Here is a 16,151-nt window from a genome sequence, read left to right on the forward strand (position 1 = left end):
TATTAGTGACCTTGTGGTACAATATCAATAACTCTTGAAGCAGCGCTGAAGCCCATTCCGTTTGCAATGGCTGCCAGACATTTTTTCATGTCCTCTGATGTCCAGTTCGAGGGGGAAAGCATTTTTCTTAAACAACTTCAGGCTTCAGACTTCTTAATAAGTACTCCTAAATGGATCATTTGGCAATTAATAGGAGGTTGTGTCATCCTGCATATCGTACCAGAAGTCATTGTTATCGTACCACCGGTACTATATCAAGACTCTGGCTGGTACGATATGCGTGACTTCGGTAGGCTGGACAATAAGTAGATCTAGCCTTCCACATGTAGCTTAAAGCAAATGCCAATGTTTTGATCCAAATGCAGCCTACACTCAACAAGGTATTAATGTATAGTCAAGTTAATTTGCTCAGTGATGTAGTCTTTGCATAGTCACACAAATTTGTCACTACGAAAATAACATCAATATGCGAAAAAAGTGAATTTTTCGTTCTTGCTGGTGGTTTTCTCGCTAGCTGCCATGTTGACACCGGAAGAATGCTTCTTTCCTACGGGGCTCTCCCCACACTTCAGCAGGGGCTTCAGGCATTCGTCATTTCGCGGGAATGGGGGTGGTACGATATGGATAACAGGTACGCAATCAGTAACTCTCCCCTACATGGGGGCGCACAAAACATTATTGTGACAATAATTTACACGAAACATTTCACATAAGTACATTTTTCAGCATGGTGCATCTACAGGAGGGTGCTCCAAACAATGATGCATAGTGCCAACATTTAGCGCAAACTTTTCACAACAGTGCAATATTACCACAAAGCGCATACAGCGATTATATAGTAGCAAGTTGCACTAAACATTTGAACAAAATGCATTTTGTTCAAATGTTAACAGCACAGCACCAAGTTTTGCATAAGTGCACAACAGCACTGACCATTTCACAAAAGTGCATAACAGCTGTGACAATTTTACAAAAGTGCATTGACCATTTCAGGCAGATGGCTAACATGCAGATTTCGCTTTTGTCTGTCTTTCTTTGAAAAGTAGGCATGTTCAAGATCGATGAAGTCATGAGCAATTGGGTTAGATGACAGAAAAGATTCAAAAACGTCAGATTCAGTGATTTGGGCACTGTTGAACAGGAACATTCTCTCCTGTTCAACAAAACAGTCTGACACAGATTTAAGCTGATGTGGGTTCAATTCAAAAGCAACATTGTCACAGATAGGCTAGTGTTACATTTCTGTAAAGTTTCAGAAACATCTTCCATGTTTTGGTTACTGTTGAACAGAGGCATATTTTCCTGTTCAAAAAAGTCTGACACAAATTTTCGTAGTTGTGGATCTATACCGTCATTCAAACGAGTCGTAGAACCGTCATTGTCACAGATAGTGTTACATTTCTGTTTTACATTCAAACGAGTCGTAGAAGTAGTAGTACATTTGCGTTTGGTTGTTTTTACATTTAGTCAAGTTTTGACTAAATGTTTTAACGTAGAGGGGGGAATCGAGACGAGGGTTGTGGTGTATGTGTGTCTGTCTGTCTGTCTGTCTGTCTGTCTGTCTGTCTGTCTGTCTGTCTGTCTGTCTGTCTGTCTGTGTAGAGCGATTCAGACCAAACTACTTGACCGATCTTTATGAAATTTGACATGAGAGTTCCTGGGTATGATATCCCCGGATTTTTTTTGATTTTTTTCGATAAATACCTTTGATGACGTCATATCCGGCTTTTTGTAAAAGTTGAGGCGGCACTGTCACACCCTCATTTTTCAATCAAATTGATTGAAATTTTGGCCAAGCAATCTTCGACGAAGGGCGGACTTTGGTATTGCATTTCAGCTTGGTGGCTTAAAAATTAATTAATGACTTTGGTCATTAAAAATCGGAAAATTGTAAAAAAAAAAAAACATTTATAAAACGATCCAAATTTACGTTCATCTTATTCTTGATCATTCCCTGATTCCAAAAACATATAAATATGTTATCTCTATTTTCTCTCTTTGGGAGCGTCAGCTCGGTTTGACATGAAAAACTGAAGAAAAGCCCTGCCTTTTTGCACTGAGAAACTGTGGAAGTAGCGTGTTTACTACTGGGTCTGGCTGTAGTACATTTACCCTCATTTACTTCCTCGTTAGCTTCCAAAGTAAACTCTTTTTTCGTCCCATGCATGCGAAAGTGAGGATGTACTTCCGATGTCACTCAAAACTTTAGAAGTAGTCGCAAAATACCCTGAGTTACTTCCTCGCTTTGCTTCGAGGTAAACCCTTTTTCCGGCCCATGCATACGAAAGTGAGGCAAGTACTTCCGATGTCACTCAAAACTTCGGGAGTTGTCGCGAACTTCCCCCATAAGCATACGGGCCCAGAAAGCCATACAATGACAAATTCTGTCCACCGTAATTCTCTTTCTTCATTCCACTGTTGCACTTGCAGTTGCAAACACAACAGTTTGCCTCGTCGTCTCCGCACTTGACTTTGCACCAAGCCTCGTTGTCGATTTTTATATTTAGTCAAGTTTTGACTAAATATTTTAACATCGAGGGGGAATCGAAACGAGGGTCGTGGTGTATGTGCGTGCGTGTGTGTGTGCGTGTGTGTGTGTGTGTGTAGAGCGATTCAGACTAAACTACTGGACCGATCTTTATGAAATTTGACATGAGAGTTCCTGGGTATAAAATCCCCGAAAGTTTTTTTCATTTTTTTTATAAATGTCTTTGATGACGTCATATCCGGCTTTTCGTGAAAGTTGAGGCGGCACTGTCACGCCCTCATTTTTCAACCAAATTGTAATCTTCGACAAAGCCCGGACTTTGGTATTGCATTTCAGCTTGGTGGCTTAAAAATTAATTAATGACTTTGGTCATTAAAAATCTGAAAATTGTAAAAAAAAATAAAAATTTATAAAACGTTCCAAATTTACGTTTATCTTATTTTCCATCATTTGCTGATTCCAAAAACATATAAATATGTTATATTCGGATTAAAAACAAGATCTGAAAATTAAATATATAAAAATTATTATCAAAATTAAATTGTCCAAATCAATTTAAAAACACTTTCATCTTATTCCTTGTCGGTTCCTGATTCCAAAAACATATAGATATGATATGTTTGGATTAAAAACACGCTCAGAAAGTTAAAACAAAGAGAGGTACAGAAAAGCGTGCTATCCTTCTTAGCGCAACTACTACCCCGCTCTTCTTGTCAATTTCTTGTCAATTTCACTGCCTTTGCCATGAGCGGTGGACTGACGATGCTACGAGTATACGGTCTTGCTGAAAAATGGCATTGCGTTCAGTTTCATTCTGTGAGTTCGACAGCTACTTGACTAAATATTGTATTTTCGCCTTACGCGACTTGTTCCTTTTGCCCCCTAGTTCCGGTAGATCTGACAATAAACTTCACAGCGCATGCGCCAAAATTTAAGTGAAAAAGGTCTAATCAAGCTGTTGAACACACGGAATGAAACTGAACGCACTGTACTTTTTCACCAAGACAGGACAGCTTGGTCAATCCCCGCGTGAAGGAAATCGCTCACCTTCCACGTGCAAAACGTAGTGACATTGACACGCCAGATTAGCGCGGTGGCGTATTGTGCCAAGCAGGAAAGCGCGCTTTTCTGTATTCTTGTTAACTTTCTGAGCTTGTTGGGTCACGTAAGTGTAGCCTATGCGATGCTAACTTTTGTCTGTCTGTGCGTGCGTGCGTGCGTGCGTATGTATGTATGTCTGTGGTATGTCTGGCCAGATCAACACTGCGCTTTCGACAGCGCTTCCTCGCGCAGACACTGGAAACACGCTGTGCAGATTATTAACCTGCAGGAAATCTCCTTTGGTATCTTCTTTATCTATTTTTCTGCTACGAAACCGAACAATGTGAAATCGTCTTCTCCGAATCGGCGAACTGCAGCTCGGTGATATCTATACCACAATCATTCACGCGATCTGACCTAACATTGACCCCTGACCTGGTCTACATACCACACACGACACAAACCAGTCACCTGTTTTTACCCCCCCCCCCCCCCAAAAAAAAAAAAAAAACCACCACCCGTTTTCTTTGGATACACACTTTAACTACATACGTGCCGACAAAATGTTGATCATTGCTTCAATACTTTGAAGCTGTTGCTTGGATAATAACCAGGTAAAATTAGTATTTCGGTGTTCAGTCAAATGTTAAAGTTTCTACAACAGACATACATACATACATACCCACGCACGCACAGACAGACAAAAGTTAGCATCGCATAGGCTACACTTACGTGAGCCAAACTCGATCACCACATAGGGCCTATGCTTCAGAATCCAAACATAATGAGAGTATTCTTCTACGGACAATCCCATTTTCTGTCGGATTAACGCGGTTGTCCGACAATGGTGCTAGAGGAGAGCAACACTGCCCGTGCAAAGACGAACAGTCAGTTGACTGGCATCTCCTTCGTGAAACCTGATTGTGTTGGATTTCTGTATGTCACTGGTTCAACCACAGGTGGAAGGTATCGTTCACTGGACCTCTACTTTTATATAAAGACTATAAAAGTAGTGGCCCAGTGAACGATATTATACCTTCCGCCTGTGGTTCAACCGCGGCAGTCGACCGTCTGTGTTTCTGTGTTGTGAAACTGGCCCCTGGTCTCTCCTGATTGGTTAATTTGCTCTGCGTTATGAAATCTACATAGAGAAATAGAACTCAACTGGTCCAAGAGTCATTCTCCAAAGCTGGTGAATTCTTAGGTCGGTCATTTAAAATGAAATTTTCACAGAAGCAAATGTGGTTAGACCTTTCCCCCTTTTTATCTGGATAAAGATATGTTAGAAGAAGCACCCACAGCAAAATGAATGATTATATTTGTATTTTGATATTTATTATAGTGTAAAAAATGTCAGTAAATCAACTAAAATGGCGTCAGAAAAATGGGAACAGGCTCGGTACATATATGTATTGGAAGCTACAGTTCATTTATACGATAGGTTGATTTTGGATGATTTGTTGAAAAGTCACTTTGTGAAACGATAAAGGTTCATTCCTGTGCAATTGTTGTTATGTCCTTTGTGTTTGAGACCCCCAAAAATGAAGTTGAAAACAGCGTTACGTACGCATGGAATGTTGTCACGCTAGTATTCCGACCTCTGTAAGTGTAACCATATGAATTTCTATACAATCATTAATTCTTTTGCTATCAAGTCAACAAGTGCAGCTTGAAGATGCAGAAAATGCATTCATTCAACCGAGGACACACTTTGGACGAATTTGATGTCTCAGAGAGTGTTTTGTGTCACACATCATGCGTTCGTAACGGCCGTTTTCATTATAAGCTAACATCAATTCAACTGAATAAAAGCATACATTTTCACGTTTGTCCCTTTGTTAATCACCCAGCCATACAGATGCGTGAAGGTTTTTTTTCACAATTTGTCGTGAATAATGACGTCATTCACGAAAAAAGAAGGTGTAGTTAACATTTTGGAAGGGTACGTTCGTAACGCCCTTTGCTACCGGCGAAAATGCAGACCCCGATTGCTTGGACATAGCCAATGTCTCACCATTATGATTATGTACGTGCCAATGTTTATTTGTAAGCATGTAAAAAAATTCCTTTTTTATTTAGAAAAAAAAACATTAAACGCTTCGCTCCGTCGGGCTTCAATTAGCTTTGGTCGGGCGTCAATCCACGATGACGTCCTCGAAGTTTCAAATGGAAGCATGATAATGTGTAATTAATCAAGCTTTATATTTGGTCCATATTCCCACTTATGTTAACCAGTTTTGGAGAATGACTCCCAAAGCTTATGATTTTGACATTTATAAGCTCATGCATAAGCGTAAGGCAAGTGTGACACCCTGCATAACGCAAATGTGACAAGGCCTGTACTCTTCAATCGTTTCCTCAAAAGGAACTATTCTGTCACCTTCTATCACTTTCTCCAACTTTAACCCACATACCCCCCACTCCCACCCCCCCCCCCCCCCCCCCGTCTCTATTCTGCCCTATTACTTTCGAAAGAAAAGGCAGGGATATAATAAACTGAGCAAAAAAAATATTTAGATATATCTGCCGCAATTAATATTAAAATGTCATGACTCCGCGCGTGACAAAGCTTGATGACGTAACGTCAGCGGTGATCTTTAAAAGGCAAAGCGATGTCTGTCTCTCTACCAGAAGTCCCCGCCTATCACAAAAGGAACAGTCAACTACTACTGGTCATATCTTCTCATTGTCTCTGTCTTTTACCTGTTCCTGTCATCAAAACCTAACAGGTAAGTGTCCAGATTTTCTATTTGTGTGGAGTAAAAAAATTTTTTTTTATTAAAACAATAGAGATAACAGTACATCAAGAACCATTACATTGTGTCGGTATTTATTTGACCTGTTTTAGTCGGGTTTTGTTTATTTGTTTAATGCCGAATAAAAAAATAAAAAATAAATAACATCCGACGTTGGACACATGAAAAGGGAAAAAAGAAATGCGTGGAATTGAAATATAAATGGGAGAAAAAAACTGCTTCGGTTATCGCCCGTCGACACATAGCCTCTTGTACTTTCTTTACCACTGTCATTCGTGTCTTTCATCGTGCACTATATGTACTGATTGAACACAAGATTTCCCTTCTTAGAGCTATATGACGTCAGACGCAAACTAACACTCATAAATATGTATACTAGTAGTCAACCCCGGCTCAACACACACACACACACACACACACACACACACACACACACACATACAAACACATACACACACACACACACACACACACAAACACACACACCACCACCACCCTCGTCTCGATTCTCCGTCTATGTTAAAACATTTACTCAAAGCTTAACTAAATATAAAGGAAATATTGCAGGCAGGTCCATAAAAGATGTAGGCTACCTGTTTCCATTTTGCTCGGACATTTCTGTTTTTCTAGATTTCTATTCAGGTTTTAGGCAGAATGCATAAGAAACATTGATATTTAAGGAAAATGAGTTTGAATGACATTGGATCACTAACCCTCGAGTCAGTCAACCCAAATGGGCGACGATTATTTCGCGACCAGACTAGCGGAATGCACTTGGTGTTCTCGCGGGAGGGACTTAAGCAGGGGGCATTTGCCATTTGCGAAACTTGTAAATCCTTTGCACACAAATATATTGAGAGTTTTCCTAACCAGAGAACTGCATGTACATGCACATTTATTCACACAGCCAGCAGTTTTCATGTGAACAGCCTTCTTTTAAATCTATGACAGGAGTTACCTCCCTTCAATGTATTACAAAGTACAGAAATAGTTACCTCCCTTTGCTTCTTCACATTTCCTGAACTGTCTGGTTAATTATTTTCTTCTTCATTTCTTCTTCTCATATGAGCAATAGAGAGTCTCTAAAGTCACTGGTATTATGTGCTTGCCATAGGTGAACACTATGCATTGGACTGAATTTGCTTTAGATATTATGCTGTATTTAATAAAGGGGAGGTTCATAATCTGAGAAAGAAAACAATGAATTACTAGCAATTAAATTAAAAATGTAATTACTAATTAAAAAGAAACTAAAACCCAGGTGCACATCTGCGGCTCTAAGGCAGTGTGCATGCACACTATCTTGCTCCTGCCTCTTAGTTATTATAATATATTATATCATAATATATTATTATAATATATTAGGGCGAGGGCTGGATGTAAAAAAGCAATATTCTTGCTTATCTATTACCCTCGATAATAAAGATTTTGTCTTGTCTTGTCTTGTCTTGTCTTGCCATCTCTGAGGTATGGCGACCACAGACACACTAGATAGACAGACACACTTACATCCATATTATGTTTATATACCGAGAGGCATAAATTCCGCAAACTGAACTTTAAAAAATCACAAAAAATCAACTCAGTGGTGAATGTTTTCAATGTTTGAATATTTTATTTATTGGCCATTTTAGTGTTTATAAACCTTCGCTTCATTGATTTTGAATAGAACATCATGAAATGACAAGTTTTCAAAAAAGGTGACTGAGTCCAAGCGCAATGATTTCGGAAACCGTTCAGTGTTCATCACGTTCAATGCTTTGGCCAGCTCTAAGCATCCCAATCACTTGCTGTCTCTCTCCTTCATCAAGTCGTGGCATGATTGCGATATCTGATACAGCCAAACAGCCTGTTGCATTTTATAGGGCCATACACTATCTTTTTTACGTTATTGTCTCCCGTTCAGCCCATTGTCTTTATTAGCACAGTGAGCTGTGGCTGGATCAGCAATACTGCAAAGCGCACGCTGACAGCGTGAAACATTTGCTCCGACACTCAAGATGTCAACTACAAATTACAGGTTCAATCTGATTTTCGTTTGAGAGCAAAATCGTTCAATGCACTATTTGCAGAATTTATGCCTTTCAGTATATATGTAATAGATAATTAGATAATAGAAGATACTAGTTTTAATTTAAACGAGTTTATTAGTGCAGCGCAAACGGGTTTTTCGTCTTCGTCTTGTGGTTAAACACGTTAAGCACAATTTGTGCGAGTTCCCATGAAAGCCTCAGAAGAAAATGGTCACGAGCGTACACGCTCCCTCTTGGCACCCGACGGGCTAGTAATCAGTAATTACACACCATGGATTTTAGGATCAGGCCGGTTTAGTCTGAGATATAGAGAATACTACATACATGGCTTGCTGTGTCGTACCAGATTTACAAGAGGTTTTTTTTAATATTGAACTGCGAGCGAAAGCGAGCTGTTCACTATTTGAAAAATCAACGAGTGTAAATCTGGTACGAAACAGCAAGCCATGTAGTATTCTGTTTATCCTACATACTGTATTTACGTGTATTTTACTGATAATGTCCTGCAGTCGAGGCAGCTGAATTGAAGACGCTTGTTTTGGAACCTCGATCTCTTCTAAAGTCTCGTGCAATCTGTTACGTCAAAGTAAAGAAACGTCACCCTGAAAGTGTGGCGTGACGTGTTAGTTCTAAAAATCCATCGAGGGTAATTAGCGAGCACAATTTTTATTTCTATAATGACGTTTGTCTTGGTGACTTTGGCATCATAAGCAGTGGAAAAACAGGTCCCTGTCAGACTTGCTTGACATGACCTCATTTACATGATATACACACGTGTCGTCTTCTTCTTCTCCGTTCGTGGGCTGAAACTCCCACGTACACTCGTGTTTTTTGCACGAGTGGAATTGTACGTGTATGACCGTTTTTACCCCGCCATTAAGGCAGCCATACGCCGCTTTCGGAGGAAGCATGCTGGATATTTTCGTGTTTCTATAACCCACCGAACTCTGACATGGATTACAGGATCTTTTCCGTGCGCACTTGGTCTTGTGCTTGCGTGTACACACGAAGGGGGATAAACCACTAGCAGGTCTGCACATAAGTTGACCTGGGAGATCGGAAAAATCTCCACACTTAACCCACCAGGCGGTCGCGACCGGGATTCGAACCCTAGACCTTCTTATTAAGAGGCCGACGTCTTACCACCCCGCCACAGCGCCCGTCCTATACACACGTGTGATTTGAACGATTATTATCTCACGAGTGTCTCTCTCACGTATGTAGGATAATCCTAATTAACTACTCACACACACAAGAAGCAATTCCTCGCCTTGTCAAAGATTGTGTTCAGAGGAAACACTTACTAGTTGTGAAAACGTCGTATTAATCCAAAGTATACGACCATGCTGGTATGTTATACCGCACTGGACGAACGATGTACGTGTTGTTGGTTTTTCTTGTTTTTTTTCTTCTCGTTTTTGTTTTACGTTTTGGAAGACGCTTAAGCGTGCCCTTTTAATCAATAAAAAAAATAGCACTACATAACACACTTGGTATCTGTATGTTTAACCGTACATTAATCTGTGGCACAGTAAATTAACATGTACGTGTTTAATGTGTCAGTTTAATGTGTCAGTTTAATGAATGTCCGTCTTCACCAGTGTGATTTGAGACAATCTGGTTTTCTTCATAACAGGACAATATGACACAATGTAATGTCATTAATTAATGTGTCCCTCGACAATGACAGATATAATGGCAGGCTTCAAGGCACACTCCTTCCTGTTTGGGTCATGAACACACTTACTGACATCTTCACAGCAAGGCGGCTCCTCCAAACAAGCAAGCGCGTTGAAGATCGACCTTTTAGCCTGATTAAAGCCCCAGTTTGTCTCAAAGGGTTTACAAAACGATTCTTCTAATGAAAAAAAACCCAGTTCTAACCTTATGGAACACACTTGCAATAGCGATTAATAGCATTAAATGAAACCGTTCGTGCTTCAGACTTCGAAGAAAACGTTGTTTTACTTACACCAGCCATAAAAAGGATTGCTTTGACTTTCAGTTGAAGATGATGAAGCTTGTGATGATCGCTGTCCTGGTCCTGTCCTGCCTTTTCGTGCATGTAGCTGCTCAGCCGGGTGAGGCTTGAAACAGTTTATTGATTTGTTCATGTTTTTGTTCTTTTTTTTTGTATTGTGTTTTAGATTATTATGTTGTGTTTTTGTGTGTGTTTTAAAAAAAAATATTTTTTAATCTTATTTTATTTTATTTTTTCTTCTTCTTCTTCTTCTTCTGCGTTCATGGGCTGAAACTCCACACATACATTCGTGTTTTTTGCACGATCGATAAAATGGTGTTTCATATCCCACAGGTACTTGGCCTTTTAAGGACTAGAGAGTATTATACGATACCGGTTTTTTTGCTCGGGTGGGTTTTTACGTGTATGGCAGTTTTTACCCCGCCATTTAGGCAGCCATACGCCGCTTTCGGGGGAAGCATGCTGGGAATGTTCGTGTTTCTATAAAACGCCGGAGTCTGGCATGGATTACATGGTCTTTTCTGTGCACACTTGGTCTTGTGCTTGCGTGTACACACGAAGGGGATAAGACACTAGCAGGTCTGCTCATTAGTTGACCTTTAAGATCGGAAAAATCGCCACCAGCAACCCACCAGGCGCGGCCGGGATTCGGACCCACGACCCTCCGCTTGGGAGGCCAGTGTAACACGAGAAAATTACTCCCACGAGATTTTTACTCCGGAGTAAAAATTTCGTACGAAAATGTTACTCCCTTTACGAAAAAAAGTACTCCCCCATTACACGAGAAAATTACTTAGGGAGTTCTTTTCTCGTACGGAAGGTGTACTCGGAGTAAGAATTTCGTACGAAAATTTTACTCTGGAGTAAATTTTTCGTGGAGTAAACATTTCGTGTTACACCGGCGTCTTTTCCACGGGGCCACTGCGTCCGTCTTATTTAGTTTTATGTTATTCTATTTTATTCTATTTGATAACCAGCACTTCCAAACAAACAGTGGCATATTCATCTTTATGCGGATATTCTGTATCTGCAAACGTAGTAGAATGTTTATACCTTTTTGGGAGACGTCTGTCGAGGATGACCCTTGTAATTCATGTTTAATGCTGCTTAAAAAGCATGGAATGTAGGCGACTTTCTTTTTCCGGAGTATACAGTTCGAAACATGATGCAGCGAAGGTTACAAGAAGGTTATGTAAATATGTGCTGTATAGGGTGATAGATAAGACTGTAACTGAAAGGAAATCTGCGAATGAATAATAAGCCTTGGTGGGACATTCATCACTTCATCTTATGTCACCAATATGTCTGCACATTTTCTTTATGTTGATAATATGCGACTGTGCAGGTGTCATGCGTGCGTGTCTGTGTGTTGGGGGGGGGGGGGGGTAGGTAGTGAGGGGTGTGTCTATTTTAGTTAGTCACGTTTACGTCAGTGCGTCTGTGTGTGTGTTGCGTGTGTGAGAGGAGGGGGGTAAGGTGTGTGTATGTGTGTGTGTGTGCGTGTGCAGCGGCGGATCCAGGGGGGGGGGGGTTTCCTGGGTTTCCGGACCCCCCCCTCCCCCAAGCCTAAAAACAAAAATGGAGAACAAAAAGTTTGGTTTTTTTAAATAAAGAAACAAATTTGAAAATAAAGAAAACATGATGGCTCAGTTTGCGCCAGATTGTTTCATTTTCCTAGTTTTTATCAAAATTGTCCTTTGTGCCCCCGGGCCCCCCTAAAAGCCGGCCTTAGTCTTCTATAATGACGGTTTTGGAAGGTACTTGGGTAATTTGTCGGCTGAGGTTGCACTAGATTGCTCAATTTTCCTTGTTTTTATCATTATTTTTCGGAGATGAGGGGGGGGGGGGGGGGCTTCGCGTCGTCGATCTGTCCCTAAAAGAAATTTGCCCCCCCCCCCCCTTAAAATTGTTGTGATCCGCCCCTGGTGTGTGTGTGTGTGTGTAATGTATGTGTGCACGTGCGTGCGTGTATGTGCGTGTGTGTGTATTTGTGTGTGTGTGTGTGTGTGCGTGTGTGTGTGTGTGCGTGCGTGTGTGTGTGTGTGCGTGCGTGTGTGCGTGTGTGTGTGTGTGTGCGTGTGTGTGTGTGTGTGTGCGTGTGTGTACAGCAATTGAGATATGTTTAGAAGGTACTTAACCGACCTCACTTTTTTTTTGTCTTCGTCTATTTATTTATTTGTTTGTTTATTTACTTTTGTATTTATTTATGTATTTATTTATTATCTATTTATTTATTTATTTATTTATTTATTGTACTTATCATTTATTTATTTTGTTGATTCATTTACTAATTGATTAATTAATCAATTAATGAATTGATTGATTTATTGATTTTTACATTCAGAGATTTGTTATGTTATTTATTTCTTTATTCATTTATTTGTATGTATTGATTGATTTATTGATTGGTTGATTTATTTATCTATACTGGGATGGTGTTTGGGGACTTATTCATTAACTTGATTATTATTGTCCCCGGAAAGGAATTTATTTGTGACTTGTATGAGCGATGGCAAGTGTCTGTCTGTCTGTCTGTCTGTCTCTCTCTCTCTTTCTCTCTGTGTCTCTCTCTCTGTCTCGCTCTCTCGCTCTGTCGACCCTAATTGAAATGGGCACAAGGCCTAATCAATAAACCATCCAGACTCCAGACTCCAGACTCTCTGTCGACCCTCACCTAACCTTACCTTACCTTACCCCTTACCTTACCTCACCTCACCTCACCTCACTTTACCTTACCTTACCTAACCTCACGTCACCTTACCTTACCTTACCTCACCTGACCTCATTTTACCTTACCTTACCTCACCTCACCTCATTTTACCTTACCTTACCTAACCTCACCTCACGTCACCTTACCTTACCTTACCTCACCTCACCTTTACCTTTACCTTACCTCACTCCCTGTCTGCTTTGGGGTTTCAGCACCAAACCGGATGGTGGCCTTCATTGCGAATTTGATGGGCACGGGGAACACGACCGGGCCTCCCGTTTTGCCGATCGGCCCAAACGCTTTGGCCGCCATGAGATCTTTCCTCGGACCTATGTTTGGCGGCGGACCCGCGCCATGATGGGGGACCCAGCGGCGATGATGGCGGGCGGGGGCTACGGGACGGTGCCTATTACAGCGGGGCGCAGTCATCTGACGGATCTCCGACGCTGTGCTTTCACTCTTCGTCACTCTGAGAGTCTCCGGGACTGTCTCGAGTTCTCTTGAGGCTCAGAAGCTTGGAATGATTCGTCGGGGTTGTTGGTGTCTGTCTGCTTGTCTGTCTGTTTTGCGTGCCCCCCCCCTTCCTGTCTCACTGCTTAGTTGCTTCTTTTATGCAAGCTAGCAGCCAGAGGTGTTTTTTTTCATTCTCTGCACACAAAAATTACGAAGTTGTCCTTCCGGATTACACAGTTTTTCTTCATTTACTCCCTTGTACTTTCAGTGTCCAACCAAGAAGGGTTTTAAAAATGTCTAAGCAGTGTCCTACGGCCTTCAGCCTTTAGAACTGCCCACCAACTGTCTGTGTAACACTCGGCCCTACTCTGTTGAAAAAAAGAACAGTAGCAGTAAAAAGGCGTATAACAGACTAACGTCCTTGTCACCTTGAAGACGTTTTATTGCCTCTCGGAGTCGTTTGCACTCGACTGCAAGCTTTAATGTCAAAATACTGGAATAAAATACATAATGCTTAGCAAGTTGTGTACTCACCAGTTATTCGGATTTTTGTGAATGCGCGTGCGTGTTTTCGTCTGTGTTTCTGCAAATTAGGCAAAACGAAGAGAGCGCGAATGAAGAATAATGTACACAACGATGCATTCAGAATGTGAAACAATGACGCTGCATGTTTCAATTGTTACCAACATAACTCCCTTACTTCACATTTTGTTTGTTTGTTTGTTTGCTTAACGCCCAGCCGATCACGAAGGGCCATATCAGGGGGGGTGCTGCTTTGACATATAACGTGCGCCACACACAAGACAGAAGTCGCAGCACAGACTTCATGTCTCACCCAGTCACATTATTCTGACACCGGACCAACCAGTCCTAGCACTAACCCCATAATGCCAGACGCCAGGCGGAGCAGCCACTAGATTGCCAATTTTAAAGTCTTAGGTATGACCCGGCCGGGGTTCGAACCCACGACCTCCCAATCACGGGGCGGACGCCTTACCACCAGGCCAACCGTGCCGGTCTTACTTCACATACTTCATATACACGCACGGATGTACACACACACACAAACACACACACACACACACACGCACGCACACATGCACGCACACACACACACACACACATACATAAACTAACAAACACATAAACGCACAAACACACGCACACACACACACATAAACGCACACACACATACATATAATGATTATATATATATATATATATATATATATATATATATATATACACACATAAACGCACAAACAAACGCACACACACACACACAGACACACACACGCACGTGCACACATACATTACACACACAGACACACACCCATACACACACACTAACACACACGTACACACACTTACACTCACTAACACACACTTACACGCACACACACATACACACACACACACACACACATACATACACACACACACACATAAACGCACACGCACACACACATATATACACACATATATTGCTATTTCATATTTTACGTGGATTTCCATTGGTCAATTGGGCAAAACTGAGCTCAGTGCAAAAGTGATATCGACATTTCCGTCGATATCAGTTTTGATATCGACGACCTCTTTATTGCTTCCCCACTTCAAAAACAAAAACACCTAAATTTAAAAACAAACAAATATATATGAAAATGTAATTATCCCAGAATTTAGTTGAGCAAGTGAAGACTTTTTAAAAGGAAAGACATTTTAAAATACTGAAAAGTACAAGAAAAGAGTGAACAAAAAGAAAAAATCAGAGGGAGGAATATGGAACAGCCAAACCTGAGACAAATACTTTTGTAATTTCTTTACAGAAAATACAAAATGTCCAGAGAATTAGCAATATATCTAACATTGACTGACTGTGTGATGATATCTTCTGCCATTGGTCTGTTTCGACAGTGATATCAAAATCGAGACCGGAGGTCGAGATTTTGATATCACTGTCTCAACAGACCATAGCAGAAGATATCATCACACAGTCCGTCAATATTGGGTAATATACGCACACACACACACATACACGCACAAGCAAACGCATACACACATGGTGGTCTTTGACCCAGAACGAACAAAAGCCAACAAGCCAACGCTCGAAGTTCGATTTCACAAAATTCACGGTGCGGGGTGCGACTTGCCCTTCTTTTTACATTTAGTCAAGTTTTGACTAAATGTTTTAACATAGAGGGGGGAATCGAGACGAGGGTCGTGGTGTATATATAGAATAGAATAGAATAGAATAGAATAGAATAGAATATATTTTATTGTCGGAACCAAATTGGTTATTGACACAAAGAGCGATTAAAACAATCTGAAATAAACTTTCCTAGACGAATTTGTATTCTGTCTTCGCAAAATACTTGTTTGTTGGAATACTTTATATCTATATTTGATAGATCCTTTATAAAATCATTTCGCAGTTCAGTGAACTTTTGACATCCGTCTAGGAAGTGAATTTCATCTTCAATAACGTTACATTTATTACATAAACGATTTTCTCTTGGTATGTTATTATGTCTTCCAGTTTCAATTTTTAAAGAGTGTGTACTTGTCCTTAATTTACTCAGTAAATGTCTATGCTTAATATTCGTAATGCTTATAAGGTATGGCTGAACTTCGTATGTCTTGCTTACAGAGGAATAAAATTTCAGCCTTGGACGACCTTCACATTTAATTT

At 40.7% G+C, this 16,151-nt stretch overlaps 1 long non-coding RNA gene across 1 annotated transcript; it reads left to right on the top strand.

Moving 5' to 3' along the window:
- The first annotated feature begins 6,139 nt into the window (after window positions 1–6,139).
- On the top strand, window positions 6,140–13,979 carry LOC138968448 (uncharacterized). Its single transcript, XR_011456198.1, has 3 exons — window positions 6,140–6,258; window positions 10,324–10,399; window positions 13,222–13,979. It is a non-coding gene; the product is annotated as an uncharacterized lncRNA (long non-coding RNA).
- Window positions 13,980–16,151: the final 2,172 nt, after the last annotated feature.

This window comes from Littorina saxatilis, linkage group LG6 (assembly GCF_037325665.1).
Source record: "Littorina saxatilis isolate snail1 linkage group LG6, US_GU_Lsax_2.0, whole genome shotgun sequence".
NCBI lineage: Eukaryota > Metazoa > Mollusca > Gastropoda > Littorinimorpha > Littorinidae > Littorina > Littorina saxatilis.